The sequence below is a fragment of the Stenella coeruleoalba genome, assembly GCF_951394435.1.
Source record: "Stenella coeruleoalba genome assembly, chromosome: 17".
NCBI lineage: Eukaryota > Metazoa > Chordata > Mammalia > Artiodactyla > Delphinidae > Stenella > Stenella coeruleoalba.
The window spans coordinates 6,145,643-6,164,393 of record NC_137163.1 but is presented as its reverse complement, the minus strand read 5'-3'; the positions used below and the strand labels follow the sequence as shown (position 1 = coordinate 6,164,393).

General features: G+C 46.0%; 1 protein-coding gene across 12 annotated transcripts in view; it reads left to right on the top strand.

The window, feature by feature from the left end:
• KHDRBS3 (KH RNA binding domain containing, signal transduction associated 3) overlaps positions 1-18,751 on the top strand; it is a 623,624-nt gene that overhangs the window by 357,252 nt on the left and 247,621 nt on the right. The window contains exon 8 of one of the 12 annotated variants that reach the window (XM_079901858.1): positions 13,366-13,486. The exons of 10 other annotated variants lie outside the window; for them this stretch is intronic. The gene's annotated coding sequence lies outside the window, so the exon portion shown is untranslated. Of the gene's footprint in view, positions 1-13,365; positions 13,494-18,751 lie in introns of those variants that run through there. One more of the 12 variants, XM_079901861.1, reaches the window with a different exon arrangement.

The following is an 18,751-nucleotide window of genomic DNA, read 5'->3' as shown; positions in this document are numbered from 1 at the left end:
GATGGATGGATGGGTAGATGACTGGTGGGTGGGTGTAGTGATGTACAATGTGTTGACCTTGAGGTTTACAGAAGCATTGAAGGCTTATATTGAAGCAGAGAAAAATTGTTAGAAGATTACTAGAGGCATTTTTTACTATGTGCCAGGTACCGTGTGGACAGCTCTGGTTTGGGATTAACATAAACACACTACTGTATATATAAATAGATTACCAACAGGGACCTACTGTATAGCACAGGGAATTATACTCAATATTTTACAGTAACGTATAAGGGAGAAGAATCTGAAAAAGAATATATATATGTGTGTACGTATATGTATTTTATATGCGTATGTATAACTAGATCACTGTGTTGTATGCCTGAAACTAATACATTGTAAATTAAATATACTTCAATTAAAAAATAATAAAAACAAAAAGAAAAAAATGCACAAGTGGGTCTAGACTGCTCTGCATTGCCTAATTTCCCACACCCACTACACTCCCCATCTCCCCCAGCCCAATAAATGACAAGTGTCATGGTGGACACTGCCTTACCTTGGATACGTGCCTTGTCTAACATTCATTCATTCATTCGGCAGATATTTATTGAGCATATACAATGTGCCGGACCACTGGGAATAGACCAGTGAACAAGAAGATTAAAAATCCCTTTCCTTTTGACACTTATATTCTAATGGAGGGAGACAGACAATGAGCAAATAACCGTAACAGTTATAAAGTGAAATGAAGCAGGGTAACTAGAGCGGAGGCGGTGGGGAGGGGGGGTCATACCTGTTTATTCGGTAAATTGCTATGATGCCTGACTACACAGGAGATGCAAAAGGAAGCAGGAACTGCACTGGATTTCAAGGAGACCGAGAGCCGTGTCAGTTCAAGTAAGGGCACGTGGAAAGGAGCGATCACTTCTTCTGAGGGCAAGGAAATGGCATAAGAAGTTAAGAAGGTCTTTGAGACCAGGGGATACTTAAGCTGAGTCTTGAGTTTGTTCTCTGAGCAGACAGAGAAGGAGGCTGTATTCTAGGTTGAGAGATATTCAGAGCTGGAGCCTCACAACTCAAAGTGTGTTCTACAGACCAGTGGCGCCAGCATCACCTAGGAGCTTATTAGAAGTTAAGAATCTCAGGCTGCCCCATCAACAAGATGCCCAGGTGCTTCTCATGCAAATTAAAGTTTGAGAAGCACTTTTCCCAACCGGTGGCTTTCAAACTTTGTAGCACGTTACAATCACCCAGGGAACTTCTAAAAATCCCGATGCCCAGGCCACACCTTCTATCAATTTTACCAGAATCTCTGAGAGTGGCATCAGATATCATTACTTTTAAAACTCCCGGGGTGAAAACCCTGCCTTAAATTTCTGCTCACCCCTGACCTGTGTGCCTTATCCTCTATAAAAATTCCACTGTCATCCTAAGCGTCTCATTTGTGAAACAAGAAATCTTAAAACCCTAACTTTGCTGATATGGCTGCCTTGGTCACACCCCTCCCCCCACCACCCCCAGAGAGCTTAATCAGAGAAGAGAGAACTTACACCTGGTAAGTGGGGAAGGATGCGCCGTGGATTTCCCTGCGTGGTGACAAGTTGGCAGCTCCGGCTCCCCCAGATGGCTGGGCTGTAGCAGACACCGTGCGGCATCTCTGACACATACGTGCTGCGTTTAGCATTCTTTCCTGAGCCAGAGCAGACGGATTTGGGGAGAGAGGACAGCGGGTCTTCAGAGAGAAGGAGAGCACGCCGTCCCAAGTCCTCACCGACAACAGGCTCTGTTCTTGAGGAGCAGCCAAAACACTTATTTCTCACCAAAACTGAGTCATACTGAAAAAAGCAAGAAGTTGAGCCAAGATGCAAACTTTTCTCAAGAACTTTCTTCACAGAACTTCATCTTCTACCATTTGCCTCTGTGTAGCCTTTGCACCATTCCTCCCTTCACTTCAATCCCCCAACACTAAATTTATAGGAAGGACCACAGTCGGAGGCAAGAGGGAAAGGAAGACTCCCTGGACAGGAGTGCCTGAGCCTTGACCGGAAGTAATCGCTGTTATGCCTTGAAAAGTGACGTAAATCTCTGAATTTACGTTGGAACATTGTAAACGTTCCCTTGGAACATTGCAAAAATGACTTTTCTCATCAATTAACCCTCTGCTTATACTCTTGTCCCCACCCCCCGCTGTTTCAAGTTTGGGGACCAGAGATCCACTGGCTGTCCCAAGGCTGCTATAATAGATATGATCAAGGGAAAAGTCAAACGCCAGGAATTCCAGATTCTTCATGGGGTTGGTCATGAGTCAACGTGTCTCTAACTCCATCCCCCGGTAGAGAAGTCAGAAGATTACAAGAATTGAGCTGAAAGAGAAAAAGGGTAAGGACCCCATTCTTTACCTAAGACTTGTCCTTAATGAGCTTCTAAATAAATAAACTATTGCTACTCTATCTAGAGTATTTCTCTCGTTCCTACCCCACAGGAAATCTTCCTAACCACATTTATTATACTCTATTTTGGAATTTTCTCCCCAAACCATCAAAATGGCCGTCGGCAACCCCTTTAAGGACAGAGTTCTGGGTAAATGAAGGGGGGAGGGGTCCAACTTAAACGAAGGACACCCTATACAAGCAGCATATTATGGTATAAGAATATGATTAGCATCAAAAAAGACAGCACAGTACCTGGATTCTCACACGAAGAATGCAGAAAGGCAGGCCATAAACATCAACTGAAACTCTACCCCATTTCAGGACTATGCTAGTCCCCAGTTAACCTCTATAGCAACTATTTTAAAGGTTTTATTTTTCTTCATTCTATAGGTAAGAAAACCAAGGTTCTGGAGCTTCAGTACATTGCATACATTGAGACAAACTAATAAACATAATACGGATTTAAACCCAAGCCTAGTTGATTCTAAAGTCCCTGCAATTTCCTATGGAAAAATAAATGACTCCTAGTTATTAAGCACTAGGTTGATAGGCCGGTGCACTAAACATTTGTATGCATCACCTCGTTTAATCTTGCCAGTGTCACTAGAAAGTAGGCACTTATTTTTCACATGATACTTTTTCTGAAAATCTGAGGAACGGGTTGGTCAAGTTCTTGTCTAAGTGATGAGTGATAGACCTTGTATTCAAACAAGTTCTAGTCTGACTTTAAGCCTCTGCGCTTTGCCATTCTTCAGTAGTTTCTTAACCAACCTCAAAAAAATGACTGTAAAGCTCCCTCTGTCACCTTGAAAATATCTTGATTCTTATAACTGTGTAAGCATGGTCCTAGGATTGAATGCATTAACAGTGCTCCAGGAATTCCTTGGTGTTTTGTCATTAGAGGCACAACACCTTCTTGAACGCCATTTATCTTATACGCCTGGGAATTGAAGCAGAGGGTACAACTGGAGTTTTTCACCTTAAACTCCTTTCCTATAAGGAGGTCTGCAGATGACTACAGGAGAGATCAGGAGGAAAAGTGAAGGGCCTGGTTTGCACTGGTGTTGATGATGGATGGATACAGGGAGAGTCATGGGTGCACCACTTTATTGATGCAATCTGCAAGCTGCAAATAAAAGTGTCTGGAAAACTGACAGTTTCTTAAGTGATTTCTATACTGGGGAAATTTGAGGAATAAATATTAAAGGAAATGATGCCTCATAGCATCTTTCTCCCTGGGGGTCACTGACCATGGAAATGGCATTGATGGCCCAGTATTTATGTGAGACAGGCTTGATTCAAGACCTCATTGACCCTCAAATGCCCTTTCCTTGCCTCCTTCTGGGACACTAGCATGCTTCAGGGGATGACCTCATACAGAGGCTGAGAAAATGATTGACTGCATGATGTGATTTACCTCCAAATTTTCCCCACAGTTTTTCCATGAAGGCTAAAATATTGTCATCAGAGGCACAACTTGAGCTGGAAAGATAGCATTGTAAAACGGAAAGATTATGCTCTGTCATTCAGTATTCTTTGCAAACGTGACACTCAATGAAACATAATATTCCATTGAATATTTCTGTAATTAGAAATTAAGGCTGTTTCCATTTTCCACTACTTTAATGCTGCACTAATTTAATACTTTTATATATACATATCTCTGTCAAAATCTATTATCATGTACTTAGGAGAATGTTCTAGAAGTGGATTACTAGGTCCTGAAGCTGGTGGAAATGTTCAGTGGTGAATTTTTTGAAAAATACTTTTTTAACCTTTATGATTCAAAAAAGTTTCAAATACTTTGCTTGTGGGTTGCTCTTAAATCGGGTCTCCCCTGTCCCCCACCTGTGCCATTGACTTTTTGTGCCTGTGTTCACTCAGCACATTGGATTACCCTTATTTCCTTATTAAATGTGATCTTGCTAGTGTGAGTCCGTCATTACAGTCTGTGTAATCCTTTAGAATTTTGCTACAGCCATCAAACATGTGATCTGCCCCTTCTAACATCAGGTCAAAAATAAGTATGTCTTCTGAGCTTCTAGCTGGGTCATAGTTAGAGCACACCCCATGAAGCCTCTCTCTGGCTTGAAATAAATTCATTAATACTCATGAGCACAAATGTACTCCCTGTGCTCCAAAATAATCTGTAGAATACTATGTATTCTGCATAGTATAATGCATAATGCTATGTCATAAAATGTTTCTAGACAGGCAGTGATATCCACTCAGAGGAGATGATATTTAAACTTAAGACATGAATGACAAGCAGCATGAGTCAAGTGCACTTCAGGGAAAGAGCCATGTTGAGGACTTGCAGTCTTCCAGGCACAGGTTTAAGGGACTGAGGGGAGACTTTGACAGAGAATTGCAAACAGGACCTTGAAGCTGTGGCAGGTGGAGCTGAGGGAGATACCAGCTGGCCGGAGCTGACAGGAAGGAGAGTGGAAGCAGCAAGCAGTGGGCGGATGCTGTTTTTATGACGTTTTCTTCAAGTGGTTTTCTTTCTGCTCTAAGATTTTGTTCTTCCTCAATCCAACTTAGAATTTGTTCGCCCATTACTGAGGATTTTATATGCCATGTATTTGTTTATTCCCTTTTAGCTTATGCCAGAAGAACTCTTACCTACTCCAAACCTGGGGGAGTATTTGTGTATACATATGTGTGTTCTTTAAGAACACGTGATGATGCTCAGGGTCCGGGTGGGAGGTGATTTGCATGTCAGTCATGGATCATCTCAGGAGACCACGGCCGCCCCTGGCACTCCTCTGTGTGATGGAGCGATACAGAAGAGTCATGGGGGGCTTTGACAAGTGGGGTCAAAAGGTGCCTCCTGTTCCTAGTGAGCAAGGGCTTGGGAGTCAGGAGACAGGGCTCAAATCCTAGCTCAGCCACTGTGTGACGTTGGCCAACTTCCTTTACCACTAAAGGTCTCCATTTCCTCATCTATATAACAAAGATTCTTTAAATGAGTCCAGTAAACCCACTATTATATCCATCCTGAGCAATGAAAGTAAGTCCTCTGCTATAGCAGAAATTCGAGTCGTCAATCTGAAACCTTCCTCCCATTCCTATCCCAACCGTATTCTCATCCCGATGAGACCCTACTTGAGTTCTCCCTGGTTCTGAGCTCTGGACTTCTTACCCTGTCCTGGGGGACTCACCGCCAAGTTCCTCCCTGCCCTGGATTCCCCAGGCAGAGGTACCAATGCTGCGGAGCTAGCGTGCAGGCACCTCTCTGGCAGGTTGCCGCAGGGCAAAGGAGCCCTGTGGTTTGAGCAAAGTCCAGGCATGTGAGTCAGAAAGTTTTCGTATACTACTCGAATTCTTTCTGTTTCTCTGCCTTTTGCTCAACTTACTATTTATTAAAGGGTGTTTTGAGCTCTCGGCACAGAACTGGAGTTTTATCCAGGCATAAACAGGACTGCAGTCCCTTGGGACTAGTGTTAGGGAATACTTAGTCCCATTCTCTGAGTGTCTACTTGAGGCATCTTTCTGACCTTCCTTCAACCCTAAGCCCCTTCTCCAGGGAACTCAGTAGGGGAAGTCAGTGCTCTGATGAGTGAGATGGGGAGAAGTCACTGAGCCTCCCGATGGGCTCAGGAGAGCCATATTTTCTGCTTATCCAGGTGATAAACTCGGAGAAGCAGCAGACACCCTGCAGTGGGGACGCCTGGAGACTGAGCTGCCCACGTTCAGTGTGGCAGAGGAGAAAGAGGTAGGAAGCTCAGAGTAGGGCAGCACCTCAAAGCTACAGTCCCCAAACCAGCCAGTTCGGTCACAGAGCTGATATTTGATTTCCATTTTTCTGCCTCCTATGTGTCATATCTTGATTCATTTCAAACTCTGGGGGTACACAGGTATTATTTAATGCCCCCCTTAAAATCCCACATATAAAAGGTTCTGCCTGGAACTTCAGGGATAGGCATTGGAATGATCATTTGGAGCCCAAAATAGTGTGGGGAGACATTGCTTCTGGCATGGCCAAGGCGCTTCAAGCTTGTCCTGCAGGGTTTTCGCCTGCAGGTGCTCCAGTGACTGTTAACATGACATTGGACCCAGGCCATTAGTGAGTCCTGATTCTCAGGGGTTGCTGGCTGATTCTGACTTGAGCAAGTACCAATGAGGCAAGCCTCCGCTTATGGGAAAAAGAGAGTCTTTTAGCCTGCGGAAGGCCTGCCTCAGAACAGGCAGAGCTTCAGTGCATGGGCTTTTTAGTCGACAGTGGGAGGAATAATTTTTTGCTTCTTTTACTGTGTTTCTCGGCAGGGACCATAAGCCAGGACTTAAAATTGGAAAAGCAGCTAACTTCCCTGTGGGCTACAGAGGCAGTAATGTATGAAGGTTATGCCTTAAAATGGGAGCACTGGACTCAGAATCAGTCCCTCCCCACACCGATGCCTGAGCCCAGTCATGGCTTTAGATTTCGGAGACCCAGATTGCTGCTCTATCCACTACAAGGTGGTGGATGTCATCAGAGACAAAAAAAAAAAAAAAGTAGCAGTGTCCCTATTATGTAGGGTTTGTGTCAACTTTTCATGTTGAATTAGAAAACAATGTAATAACAGTTTTACAAATGTGGTGAAGAAGAAAGGTATTTAAAAGTTCTGCACATGGAACTCTCTTTCTGATTATGGTTTGCCTTCAAAATCACGGAAGAATTAACTAGTTGAAAATGTGCCTCAGGTTTATTACCAAAGCAGGAAAGGGAAATGAAGGAGGTCAGAGTGATAAGCCCAGGAGAAGGCTGGTTTCCTTTGCAGGGGCTGAGATCTGGGTCCACTCCAGGCAGCTGAGGAGGTAAGTGAGGTACAGAGGACAAGCTGGACGGGTATGGAAAGGAAACAAAGATATACCTGGGCCCAACCATCCTTAACGATGGAGCCAACAGGAAAGATGTGATTTAGTTGTTACTAGATCATAAGAAATGGCAGGGACCAAATAAATCTAATACAGAGAGAAAGAGTCAAGAGCTGAGGGAGCAGAAGAGAGTGACTCTCAGAAGGGATTCTAGGTCCAGAAAGTATGTATTGAATAGAAGCTCATTCTCAAAGCCACAGGTGGAGACCATCGCTGGAACAACTGGACAAGCCCTGCTTGGACCCAAGGAGAGCCAGACCAAGTGGTCACGCACACCTAGACAGATTTGAAAGGGGTCACCTGAGAAGGCTGGCCATATTAAGTGTCATCCAGGGGAAACAGCGCAGAAAAATGTGAACATGCACACTCAAACGAAGTAAGGAATTGGGGTCCAGAGAAGACATGGTTATTGCAGGGGAATAAGCAAGTGATGAGGGATGATGTCAAGGCTTGGGCTAGAGGTTGGCCTGATGGAGGAACCACTCCTGGGGGGAATGTACAACTCAGAGGGACACATGTGGTCAAGATTCATTTTAACGATGGATAGTTCTGGAAGGCCCGGCTCTTCTTGACTCCATCTGTTCTGCTGTGCTGTGCTTACAAGGTAAAATACAGACAGCGTTTGAAAAATTTTCTTAACAGTAAGAGAGCAAATCAAAAGAAAAGGAGAGAAAGAACTCAGCCAGGGGGCATAAAAGGAAAGAAGCCCACTTAAGGAGCAAGTTAAAATTTCAGCCAAATGATTTTGAAATGAATTTAGAAATAAGGGGAAAGTGGACCATCAGAGGCACATGCCATGACCACAGGGAAAAGTACAACAGAGGGAAATTTTTCGCTTCTTCTGAAGCCGTGCCAGTTACCCAGGCCTGAACAATGGTGAAGACGGGAAAGGCGAAGTTCTGGGGACGAGGCCGTGGTGGAGGTGTCAGACCTCACAAAACCCGGAGTTTCAGAACTCCAGAAGCCTCACCTGCATCTTCAGCTCGGGAAGCTGCTAAGGATGCTGCTTCAGCTGCAACAAAAATCAGCTTCACAGACTAAAATGATGCCACAGCTCAAGGTAGGGGCAGCAGCCACCAGAGCTCAGGCCTGTGGCGCTGGACAAAGCACACTCATCATGGCAGGAGGAGCCAGGATCACCCCAGAACTGCCGGGAGCATGGACTGAAGGAGGGTCTGAATGCCGCGTGAGGAAGGGAAGTGTCTGAGGGGGTGACCCGCAAAAAAAAAAAAAAAAAAAAAAATGTGTAACACAAGGTTACTACTGCAAAGTCTCAACTTTACAAAGAGAATAGTTCAACTGCCACCTTCTGAGACAGGAAGTGTGTGAATGGGAGATATTAACACAGCACCAAAAGTAACCTCCTGATGGGAGAGTTCTTCACTTACACGTGAGGAATCTGGACCACTGGCTTAGACTAGCTGGCATCCAGAAACCAAGTGTCTCTCTGCTGTCCTAAGATGCCTCTGAGATTCTGCTTGTCTTTGATGACAGTGGCAGATGACAGTGGTGTGGATTAGGAACTGGGCCCTGAGAACATCGTTTCCCCAAGGATAACTAGTAGCTGGGGAGGGGGTTCACAACTGGTCGTCAGGGGGTTGTTGAGAAAGATTGGCACTGTGTTATCTATTTAGACTCTTCAGATGGTGAGATGCATCTAAGAAGATCCTCAGGTTTGGATTAACTTGGAGGTCTTTGAGAAACTATCACTGTTCTAGTAAAAGGCCACACAGAGAAAGCCCAGGCAGGCTGCGTTACCTTCCTCGGAGGATCCTTGTGTGGCCATTTAATCCCAATGCAGGACCTTTGGGTGTCTCCATTGGACAAGCACTGGGTGTCATTGGAGATCCAGAGTGAAGAATAGAGAGTGCTTAACCTAGATTCAGGGAACTGCATTGTGGAGTCTTTGGCAAAAGTTAAAAGACTGCCACGAGTCCCAGGAGAAAGAAGAGGAGGGAAGGGTTGTGGGGGGGACTTATAAAAGTGAGGGCGGCGTTTCCTGGAGCTCCTCTGGAAATCAGAGTTGCACCCTGGCTGACCATCCCAACGGGTGGAGAGAACCAGAGCCCCCAGCGAGTGGCAGAGGGGGTGCTTTTCCCTCTCACCCCAAGCTTCTACTCCCAACTGTCCTTCAGCTCCTCAGTTTTCCTACCCAAGAGAGGAAGAGAGACTAATCTAACTGGAGAGCCTGGGAGGAGGCCCCGGACATCCCGCATGTCTGTGGGAAAAACTTGCCAGGGCAAGTGCTGCCCTGCCACTGGGGACAGTCAAGTTCAGTTCCAAGGGAGATGGATCAGGAAGCCCAGGCATGCTCACACAGCTAATATCCATTCTGAAATCCCTACTTTTCCATAATGAATCTCATATAGTTTTGTAATTTTCTGATTTGCGAACTATTGTAAACCGATGTGATGGTATGAGTTACTGCTGGCTTTGACCCCAAAAGCAGCCTATTGAGTATGACGGATAGTGTCAGAAATTATGGAAGGACATCAGGAAAAGTGAAACGCGGGATGCTGCTTGATCCACCTGCTTTCCACACCCAGCTCCTTTTCTTTTCCTAAAGCTTCAGAAACTCTGTGCTTTGATAGGTTGAGAGGCCTTCCTTGGACACATATAACATTATGGGCTAATTTAGCTTCGTGTGAGCTGGAAGTCCCCATGCTTTATTTACACCGTCCTATCAAATCTTTACACAAATACCATGAGGACGTTCTATTTCTTTCCCCATTTTACAGATAAGTAAACTGGCTCAGAAATGTCAAATGACTTGTCCAGGGTCATAAGAAAAGGTGGTGGAGCTGGGATTCAGCCCTAGCTCAGTCTGACATGGAGCTCATACCTTTAACCACTCCATTCTAAGGTCTTTCCTGAAATGTGAGTTTTAACTCTGCAAAGAGGGAAGGATGAGCCCTCTAACCAACTTCCACAGGACTTTTCAACCAGTGTTGAAAGGGTGCTGATGATAGAAATTAACAGCAATGGAGAAACCCCCATGTTGTCAATGGCTCGGATAAACTGGAGCTCATATACACTGTTGTAGAAATTTAAATACTACCTTTGCAGAGCTCAATCTATTGATGTATAGGCATTTGTTCGAGGAAAATAATTATACCAGAGCAAAAAGATACATGTGCGAAGCAGTTCTCTAAAACGTTTTTTGTAATGGTTTTTTTAAAAAAATATATTAAACAACCTAACTATCCATCCCCAGGAGGACTGGTTAAATGCATGAGAGTAAACCCATCTGGCTCAGTGGGCCATGGCCATTTATAATGATAATAGAGATCTGTATGTATTGACTCGGAAATATGTTAACTGAAAATGGCAAGTTACACAAGAGTATGCATAATAGAATCCCATTTTTCTGCAAAAAAAAAGAAAAATGAGTGAGTCTGCATAAGAAAAAGCTAAAAGGATGCACCAGTCAAATCTCGGCAGTGAGGCAGTCTAGCCTAATGGTTAGAGGTGGGGACTCTGCAGCCAGGAGACCTGGCTCTCGTTCTCGCCTCCTGCTTGAGACCTAGGACAAGTTCCGAACCTTCTCTGCCTCAGTTTCCTCACCTGGAAACTGGAGACTGTGATTCTTACCTTATGGTGTTGACCTGAGGATTAAATGAGATGATCAGTGTCAAGGCTCAGCACAGGGCATGGCACCTGCTGGACACTTGGTGGATGGTGGCTGTTGTGACATTTATGTGGGCACGTGTTCCACTTTTCTAGTGTGATGTAAGTAACTACCCCCAGACTCAGTGGGTTCGACGATAACCATTTTGTTATGTCTCACAAATCCATTGGGTCCCAACTTTGGGCAGGACTTGGCAGATTATTTGTTTTCTATAGCATCACCTGGGGTCATTCTTGGTACTTGGCTGGTGGACACACTGATTTGGAGCATACAGAATAGCTTCACTCACACGTCTGGCATCTTGATATGTGTGGCTGGAAGGCTGGGCTCAGTTGAGACTCTTGATTGAAATGTCAGTACATGGTCTCTCCAGCATGGTGACCTCAGGGTAATTGAACTTTTTACAGGGGGACTGGCCTCCCCTAGAACCAGTGGCCCAAGAGAAACTGGTGACAGCTGCCTGGCCTTTTCTCACTTATCCACAGAAGTCACACAGCTTTACTTTCACCACACTCTACTGGGTGAAGTAGTAATAAGTCCTTCCTAATTCAAAGGGAGGGGGCATAGACCTCGAGGAGAAGAGTGCCAAGGTCTCATTGTAGACAGACATGCGGGATGTGAGATATTGTTGTTGCTGTCTTTGGAAAATATAATCTGCCACAGAACCTATATCCTTATGCCCTAGTATTTTGCAGGTATATAATATGTATATCTACAATCTAATGTATATCTCTATGTACAGAGCTGGATGTACTTTATATGACTAAACACTTGGGCACACAAGTAGATGTGTACAAAGATATGTATAAATCCTGTATCAGAATTGCTTCAGTTGAGCAGACAGGCCTGTTGCCTGTGAAGTCTGAAATGTTTGTGTAGGAAAGAGCTAGAAAGAGGAAGGAGATGCTGTCTTGTTGTATATATAGCATAGATTTTGCCCTTTACAATAAGATGATGTATTTCATTTTGCTTTCCCTGTTGCTATGGTATCTGTCACTTTATTTATAACTGTGTCTGTTCAGTTACATCCCTGTACTTGAGAGGCTTTTCTGCTCTAAGAACCACAGCAAGCACCGGAGGCTCCCTGGGTCAGGAGTGGCAGGAACGGGGGTCAGGGTGTTCCTGCTCCTTCTGGTCTGCTGACCTCCCTGAGTTGCCTTTCTAGTCCCCCAACACCCCTCAGACAGCATGGTCTTACCTGCATCCCGCACCCCCCACCCCACACTGTTCATGCAGTCAGCACTGAGGTCTGTGACCTTGCTGGCTGTGTGAACCTGGGCAAGTTACTCAGTGTCTCTGAGCCTCCCTCTTCCTTTCCCCCTCCCTTTTATAAAACAAGAAGGCGAAAGCAGACTTCACCAAGACCCCTTCGCAATCCACCACTCTCCACGACTCTTTCAGTTTCTGGAGAACCCAGTCCTCTCCACCTGCTGGCTTTTACATGCCTGGCTTCCTCTGCCTGTTAGACTCACCTCTGCTCCTCCTCATCTTTCAGTGTCACCTCCTCCAAGGAGCTTTCCTGGTCTGCGCATCTGCAGCAGATACACTCAGTGCTCTCATGCTCATATCGCCTTAGGTCAGAACCCTCAAGCACATTGGTTCCTTTCACTCCCAACAGCCAGCACCCGAGTCTCTTCATTGACAGGCTGCCTTCTTCTGGTCCCAGTGGTGCCCAGTGCCTCCTCTGGGCCTCTGGAGTCACCTGCCTCTCCCAGCTGAGGCTACCTCTGTCTCCTCTCAGCGGCTGTCCTTCTAGAGCCTGGAAGCCAGGCTGAAAGCCAGTCCTCAGTTTCTCCTATCTGGGCTCACTGCTAAGTAATGGGGCTGTACCAAGTGCAGTGGTTGATTTTGTATTAGTTTGACTGGGCAACAAGATACCCAAATATTTGTTCAAATGCTATTCTGGGAGTTTCTGGGTGGGTGTTTTTCGATGAGATTAGCATCTGAATCGGTGAACTGAGTAAAGCAGATTGCCCTCCCTCATGTGGGTGGGCCACATCCAATCAGTTGAAGGCCTGAATAGAACAAAAAGACTGAGCCTCCTCCAGCAAGGAAGAGGAAACTCCTCCTGCCTGACTGCTTGACCTGGGACATTAGTCTTCCCTGGCCTTCAGACTTGAACTGAACGTCTGGAGGCCAGAAAAGACCTTGGCTCTTCTTGGAGCCCGAGCTTACTGGCCTTCAGACTGAAATTACATCATCAGCTTTTCTGGGTCTTCAGTTTGCTGAATGCAGATCTTGCCAGTTTCTTAGAATAAATCTGTGTGTGTGTGTGTGTGTGTGTGTGTGTGTGTGTGTGTGTGTGTGTGTGTCTATATTTATATCCATCCTGTTGGTTTGGATTCTCTGGAGAACCATGACTGTGACACCAGGATAAAATAATAATAGTAATAATGATAGCCTACTCTGTGTCAGGTGTTTTGCATCTATTATCTCTAATCTGTAATTATTGCCATTTTACAGATGAGGAAACTAGAACTCAGAAAAGTTAGGCCTCACGCCAAGGGCACAGCGTTAGGAAGAGGCTGAGCCTGCACTGGAACCCAGAACTTGTGCCGAGTGGCTTCATGGGGCACACCATCAGGTCAGGAGTAAGTTGCACGAAGCATTTGCCAGTAGGTGAAAGTCCAGTTCATCTCAGGTCCACCCTAGATTGACTTACGCTTTGGTATTCCTATTTCCTCACATGCACAGGCTCAGGAAGGGTGGGTGAAGCCCTTTTTTGCTTGGAGAAGCCAGGGAACGTTACGGGCGGGCAATTCCATCAGCACAGATACACTTCCAAGTGCTAATTACCAACATCGGGGAAACGAGGTCTAAAAACAAATGCAAACCAACTAGCCCACGTTACCAACTGCAGCCTCGTCTAAGCACTGCTCCCTAACAGCCAGCTGCTCTGAAGAGCAGACAGCAAAGCAGTCAAGTCTACTAACAGCTCGGGGTCCTGCTGGGCTTCTCGTGCCCTACAGCCCCTCAGCCAGGCTCCAACACAAAGGCATGGGATGCTGTGTACCAGTGTGGGGAAAGAGCCCCCGCACCTGCCCTCAAGAAAAGTGGTCCCCTAGTGACGGGGCCCCAGCTGTGGGACAAGAGGGCATTGGATGGACACTTGGAAAGAGATGGGGTCCCAGCTGGCTGGGAGTTGAGTGCCAGCCACCACCCACTAGCTGTGCCGTCTGTGTGCCTCTCATCTTCTTCCTTTCATCCATAAAATGGGCACAGGAAGAGCTGGTTTTGCATCTTTCTGAGGATCCTGTGAATCTTGGTTTTGGCACCCAGCACAGCACTTGGCACGTGGTAGAGTTTGGGGCTCCTGGTCCTTCCTTATGAATGAGCCCCAATTTTGCCTGAAGGCCTAGAACAAGACATTTAACAGGAAGAGGGTAGGGAGTTGTCGTCCAGCAGGGTCAGCACCCCAGAGCAAGGCCACGGGGTTCGACCTTCTGGAGCACTCATCCTTCCCCTCACTGGTCTCTTCTCACCTCCCACCCTCCCCTCCTCATTGGGAAGTGAGACCCTGTGGACCAGAGGGCCCAGGACCCTGCCCTTGGATGCCGCAGGGGACAGGAAGTTCGGTGGGGGCCTGCTGCTCTGCCACCAACCTGGAGAGAGCGGAGGGGGCAGGAGGGGACTGGGGAAATAGTGAACAGCGGTATAAGAGGGAAGGCAGCCAAGTCTAGGGGCCAGCAGGGCTCAGCAATGGACTTGGGAGCTGACAGTGCTGGGCTCCCCAAAGCAGGGACCTCCCAGACAGGACCTTCAGGCCCTGGTGTCCCCCATCCATGGGACTGAGACTCCTTCTGCCACAGCGAAGAAGCATCGTTTCATGTGGTTACACCCCATAAAGGTGTGAAGGAGGGAAGAAGGAACAGGGTCACTGGCTGGGAATTCTTCAGGGGCCATCGGGATAAAGGTGTACCCAGTGCCCCCCAGTCCTCTACACATTCTCTCCTTTGCCTGCCAGTTTCTCTGCACTCCCTGTTCTGTTTGTGACCTGATGATGGTAAAGCCTCTTCATTTATTGATGAACCCTTGGGAAGCAAAGTACTCCAGAGACTTCTCAGATCAATACACAAGGGCGAGAAATGATCGGAGGATTACAAGAACTGGTTTACTTTGAACTCCGCCTAATATGAAAGGAAAGACCAAAAGGGAAGTAGTTTGCTTTAATATCTGTGTGGCTTTTTTTTCAAATGGCAACAAGATGCACCCCTAGCCCACGCGTGGCCCTTGCTCTTCCAACTGTAAACAGGTGTTTTACTGGAAAGACAGCACAAGTTTGAAGTTCAAAGGACCGAGTTTACGTCCCACCTCTGCTAAAGGAATAGCTCTGCGATCCTGGGAAAGTTACTTAACCTCGCTGACAATCACAGGTTTCTCCTATAAAACTTTAATGGTGATAATAACTAAGTCCCTTTGATGGTGGGGTTATTAAATTAACTAAGTGAAAATCATTTTGGAATTTTAGAGCTATTTTGGTATTAGTTTCTTTTGTGATTTTTAATATGTTTTTTTAAACTATATATGACTCCTGTCCCCACCATGTCATCCTCTGAGAACCACTGGTTACTCGTTTCTCCATCTTCCGACATGACGTTGCCTGCGGTTCTCAGGGCCGGTTTTCCTCAATGTACTTACACGTTCAGGACCAGTTTGTTAAGCATCTTCATGGGCGAGGTGTTGGCACCCTCTGAGCAGTGTCTCTGCTCTCGTGGAGCTTACTGCTCAACCACGATGGTTAAACAATGAGCCCGCGGCAAGGAACTGGCTCCACCACGGCTGTGACCTAATGGAGCCGACATTGCTTGAGAGCTTGTGTGGAGTCAGGCGTCGTGCAAAGGGCTCTGGGTGCAGCATCTCATCGCAACCTCACGGGAGCCATGCAGAACAAGTGCTACTGCTGTTTTTTGTTTCACTTGAGTGCACACTGAGCTCGGGAGGGGTCAGGCCATCGGTGCAAGGCAATGGCTAATAGGTGGCGGACCTGGGATTGAACCTGCGTGGTCTGTCTTCAGCCTATGTTCCTAACCTCTAGATTGTATTGGGTCCCCTGGTAGATGGAGAAGCCCAATGAGCTATGAGAGCCAAAGCAAAAGCAGTGCCGTAGTACGTGCAGTGTCCCAAGGCTCAAGGACAGAGCTCACCGGAGGAAGTTCACTAAGGCAGAGCATCACGTCAAGGGGAACAAAAGATGGGAAGCTCGTATCTGCTCCTCCTGGGTTTGGGGGACCTTGGGCCCTGAGTAGAGACAGAACTTCCCTGGAGCAGGCAGGGCCAGTCTGGCCTGGAGCCATCCTAACTAACTGCCTGGAAGTGCTCCTTCCTTCCTACCTCCTGCCTCCTGGTCCCAAGACCTCTCTTAGCTTAAAAATTTTCCTCTCTTTAGTTTTTTGTTTCCATTTTTTAATAACCAGACCTGACAGGCACAAGGGTGGGGCCACCTCTCGTTTCCTCAATTGTCTGACGAGCCCATAATGAGAATCACTTATCAGAGAAATATGCTGCAATGAGCCTGGAGCCACAGGGCCATCTGTGTTTTTTTAACGTCCAAATGAGGTCGAAGTCAACGGCGGGAGCTCTCCTGATGATGTGCAGACAGAGGCAGGATGGCACCTGAGGGTGATCCCGGGCAAGGATACAGCCAGGTGTTTGGGACAGAAGGCTGCACGGTCTGGGACCTCTCCTGGTGACTCAGTTGGTGGGGCTTGAAGGTCATCTCTGGCTGGGGAACTGAGAAGACACTGCCACTTCTTGAGGCTTCTCAAAAGAGAAAGGTGGGCAGATACATCTGTTCCTTTCTTTAATCACTTTGTTAATTGGCCCTTGAAGGGAATACGTCGTATTGGATGGAAAAACCAGTGAATTGTACATAGTTGACACTTGATAAATATTCGCAGGATTGGGCTGCATAGAGGTTTCTTTTAAGTCCAGACTGACTCTTTAGAAGTTTTGGGCAAGATGCCCGAGCTCAGAGAGTTCCTCGAGCATGCCGCACGGAGGTAAGCAGTGGGGAGGAGACACGTGTCAGAAGTAGAACAGATCCAACTTTGGAGAATATAGTTTTGTTAGGTTTGATCTTGGACAATGGGGCATTAAATTAAATTAGAAGATTCCTTAGATCCCTGGGCAAAATCGTCAAGCTGATGACGTTTGTCCTTTGAAGCTCCCCCTCTCCCACTTGAGCTTCAGGGGTTTCCTGGGAAGTCAGTTAACGCTGGTCAAAAATGCCTCCCTTCCTTAGGACTGACATTTGGCTACAGGCAATAAAAACCCAGCCAGGGAGACTTTGATGAATGGGGATCTGGAAAAGGGTGCATCCCACCAATCAGAGAAATAAAATGAAAACATCAAGGAGATACCTTTCCCACTCAGCACGCTAGTAAAAAACTCATAGTTGTAGACTGTGGAGGTGCAAGAATTTTCATAATCACTGGCGGTGATGTAAATTAAGGAACCCATTAGGAAAGCAGTCAGGTACTATCTGCTAACGTCAAAGAGAGGCAGGCTCCTCTACGCTGCAAGTCTGCTGTCAGAGTGCCCTGGGGAGATGCCGGCAGGTGTGCTGGTCATGCCCAGGGTGGTCAAGCCAGCATTGTTTGAGACAGTGAGTGAAAAAAGAACCTACCTACACATCAATATAGAAATTGTGTCTAATTGTGAAATTAGATGCCCAGCAATTATAATCAATGAACAAAGCATATTTATCAACATAATGTTGAATAAGAAAAGCAAATTACAAAAAGATTCATATGACCATGAAAACATATATGTAAGTGCTTTAATATACACAAAACAAAAATATGTTTGGCTTGTGGAGCTATGTATGGATAGTCCAAAGATCAAAACATGGTTTGATCAGATGTGCACAATTTTTAGATCGTGATTTCGTCAGGAGAGAAGGAGAATGGAGTGAAGGGACTTCCATTTTATGTTTCATTTCTTTTACTGTTGAATAATTTATGATGCAAATATCTGGACAGAGAGTTTTTGTTTATTATTCTCTGGACTTTTTAGTACATTTCCTAATTGAAGCAATTAAAGAAGGCACACAGATGATTGCAGGTCTGGCTGACAGAGTCCGAGGAAGGGGAGAGCCTGGGGGAAACAGGACCCCCATCTGGCACAGGCTGGATATCTCCAGCCTCTGCCAAGGAGCCAGGTCTGGCCTCTTCTCCTGGTTCATGAAGTCTTTTTTGGGGAGCGGGGGGTCTCATCTCAGATTTCAGATGTGATTTGCGTCTCTACATCAAATCCCAAATATTTCTGTCCATCTTGTACTTTCTGGAGCCGAGATCAAGCCTCTCTGGCTTTCAAACATCTTATTTTGCTTAACTTTTAGGTACCGAGTAGTCTGGCTCCTTAGCCAGGACCTTGAAAGGCTGTATGCAATACAATATGAGGACAACAGAGGTATTCTGCAGCAATTATGTGGAGGGAAAAAGAGAAAAAAGGGAAGTTTTTATGCAAGTGTCTGGCCTCTTAACCTACTCTACCTTTAAATAAAGTCAGATCTTTGACATTCCCTGGGGAAGGGGGAGGAGAGTCGCGAATACCTCTTGCCTATCTGCAGAGTTGAGTTCATTCTGTTTGAATACTGAATTTCCTTAAGCACAATATTTCAGGACAGCTGATCTTACTCATAGATAACTGATTCGTATTAATATTACTAATAGCAACTATTTTTTAAAAATAAATGTATTTATTTCATTATTTTATTTATTTGTTTATTTTTGGCTGCATTGGGTCTTCGTTGCTGCACTTGGGCTTTTCTGTAGTTGTGGTGAGCAGGGGCTACTCTTCGTTGGGGTGCATGGGCTTCTCATTGTGGTGGCTTCTCGTTGCAGAGCAT